Source organism: Xenopus laevis, chromosome 7S, assembly GCF_017654675.1.
Source record: "Xenopus laevis strain J_2021 chromosome 7S, Xenopus_laevis_v10.1, whole genome shotgun sequence".
NCBI classification, from domain to species: Eukaryota; Metazoa; Chordata; class Amphibia; order Anura; family Pipidae; genus Xenopus; species Xenopus laevis.
In genome coordinates this window covers 94632134-94635229 of record NC_054384.1, presented here as the reverse complement: position 1 = coordinate 94635229, position 3096 = coordinate 94632134, and the positions used below count along the sequence as shown (strand labels likewise).

General features: G+C 32.9%; 1 long non-coding RNA gene across 1 annotated transcript; it reads left to right on the top strand.

The window, feature by feature from the left end:
- Positions 1 to 546: 546 nt before the first annotated feature.
- On the top strand, positions 547 to 2375 carry LOC121396162. The gene is made up of 3 exons (XR_005962866.1): positions 547 to 603; positions 2013 to 2048; positions 2192 to 2375. It is a non-coding gene; the product is annotated as an uncharacterized LOC121396162 (long non-coding RNA).
- Positions 2376 to 3096: the final 721 nt, after the last annotated feature.

Sequence of the window (3096 nt, the reverse complement as noted above, 5' to 3'; positions counted from 1 at the left end):
GTGAATAAAAGGTTCAGAACGAGTGCGGGTCCATTTACTGGATTATATATATATATATATATATATATATATATATATATATATATATATATATATATATATATATATATATATATATATATATATATATATATATATAACCCCTTGTTGCCGGCACTCTCGAAAGATGGTTTACATGCCTGGGGGCAGTTTTCAACATATTTATCCACTCGAAATCCAATGAGATCCGCACTCTCAGGGCTTATTGAATTAAAACAATTTTATTTTAAAGCTTCAGACTGACGTTTTGGCCTGGCCCCATTCATCGACTGCTGAGAAAGGCCTGGGATCAGGCCGAAACGACAGTCTGAAGCTTTGAAATAAAACATTTTTTAATTCAATAAGCACTAAGAGTGCGGATCTCATTGGTTTTGGAGTGGATATATATATATATATATATATATATATATATATATATATATATATATACATATATAAAATGTATATACACCTGGAATGTGCATAGAACATACTATTGCTAACATTATACATTTTTTTGTCTCCACAGAAAGATTTTCCAAAATGTGGCGTTCCATCTGTAGATGTTTACCTTTCTTTCGAAAGGTAGGGACTTTGTTTTACTATAATATCACACATTTCATTCATTCTGTTCATAGAATTGCCTTGCTATATAATATATTGCAGTATAGCAGTATCTCCACTGGCAAATTGTTAAAGAGCATGTAAAGTCTAAAATAGAATAAGGCTAGAAATGCTGTATTTTGTATACTAAATATAAACATGAACTTACTGCACCACAAGCCTAATCAAACAAATAATTTATGCTTTTAAAGTTGGCCACAGGGGGTCACCATCTTGTAACTTTATTAGACATCTTTGCAAGACTAAGACTGTGCACATGCTCAGTGTGGTCTGGGCTGCTTAGGGATCGTCATAAACAAAGCTGCTTGAGTTCTGCATGGCTGGGAAGTAAGGCGGGGGCTCCCCCTGCTGTACATAAGTATGATTGTTTCCCTGCTCAGCAGTTAGAGACTGTCTGACAATTCCTATCCACAGCAGTAAATGAAAGGAGAATTTCACTGCATACAGTCAGGTTTCTTATAAAAACTGTACACATTTTTTAAATAAAGTATATTGGAGATAGGTTTCTTTTTTATTAGAGAAAGTGAAATGGGATTTTATTTTTTTGCCTTTACATGCCCTTTAAAGGATTTGTTCAGTTTAAAAATAAAAACTGGGTAAATAGATAGGCTGTGCAAAAGAAAAAGTGTTTCTAATATAGTTAGTTAGCCAAAAATGTAATGTGTAAAGGCTGGAGTGAATTGATGTGTAACATGTCAGTCAGAACACTACTTCCTGCTTTTCAGCTCTCTTGGTTTACACTGACTGGTTATCCTGGCTACCAGGCACTAACCAATCAGAGACTTGAGGGGGGGCACATCGGTCATATCTGTTGCTTTTGAATCTGAGCTGAATGCTAAGGATCAATTACAAACTCACTGAACAGAAATGTACCATGTGGCCCCCCTTCAAGTCGCTGACTAACTCAGAGTTAGAGAGCTGAAAAGCAGGAAGTTGGATTCTGGCTGTTTTATTAGACATCTGTTCACTCCTGCCTTTATATATCACATTTTGGCTAACTAACTATATTAGAAACATTTTTTATTTTGCACAGCCTATCTATTTACACAGTTTTTATTTTCACACTGAACTGTTCCTTTAAGGAATGGAAGTGGATGGAGAATGAATTCGCTGCATAGGGCAATAAGGACACCATTTACTTCAATGCAAATATTCAGAGACAATATAAAAGGCTGTGTGATTCAATGGCATGGTCTATTGAATATTCAATTGAAAAAAAAATTATATAAAATGTGATGTTTTTTACTTTTACAATAGTTTATATTTATATGTATATATTAATCTATGTATTTAGACATTTCACTTAACTGAGGCAAGTTTGATTTGTATCGTTATCTATTTACTGACTTCTTCTTTTTGTTTTTTTCTAGAAACACTGCGTTGGAACATCCAATGAAATCGTTTTGGTAAGCAGCAAAGAACTGGTTAACACTATATGAAAAAACACAATTTGCTAACTATTTGTGCTATTCAAACCATTTTATTTACAATTCGAGTTTGCTATTTTGCTAATTTATTTGTAATAAAACATATTTTTGTTTTTCTCTAGAATTATATTGAGATCGTCGACATTCTTGCTTTGGTAAGTATCAATATGAACTAAACAAATCTCCTCTCATTTCTCCTTTGAATAATAATCAGACTCGGCCCTGGATCTATAATCACGGCCACCTTCCCCCACTTTTAAACCCAGCTCCTATTGTAATTAAACTACAAATCACCCATTACCATTAACTTTAGGCCTATGTATTTCCACATTGCCCAGTAATAAAAAGCCTGTTTTTTATCGGAGTGCCGTTCATCTGTTGGTGTACCATTAACTTAATATGGCACATTCCTTAATATATATTTTTGTTGAAACCCTTTTAAATGTTTCCTAACCAGGAAAGTTGTGAAATCAACCCAGTTTCTTATCAATGCCAGAAAATATACCTTATCTTTATAGTCTTCTAAGTATCAAATATATATATATATATTTATGTGTGTTTATGTATATTTGGTACTTACATATTACATATATTTAATGCTTCCCTGTGCTCTGGAATTTGTAGCTATTGTTCACTTAGTTTATGTAATTTCAGTGTATTTTAGTTTAAATTTGCTATTTTTGCAAAGTACAATTTGTTCTACTGCATTTTATTTCCATCCAACTTTTGCTAAGATTATCTTACTGTATGACAGTAATAATCATGTCATGTTTACAAAAGTAAATCTGCTTTCCCCTCCTGGCAAGAGATTTCACCTTTGAATAAATATCAGAAGAAATCCCTATACTGACCCTGCATTTATTTATACACATGAATTAAAAGCACATTTTTCAAAATGAAATATATCTTTAGCAGTTACTCACCTTAAATTGATCTTGAAAGATGATTTTGTTCTATAAAGTAACACAACCTTTTTATCTTGTACCCAGCCTGAACCAGAGGACACAGAAATCATCCTGGTAAGCAG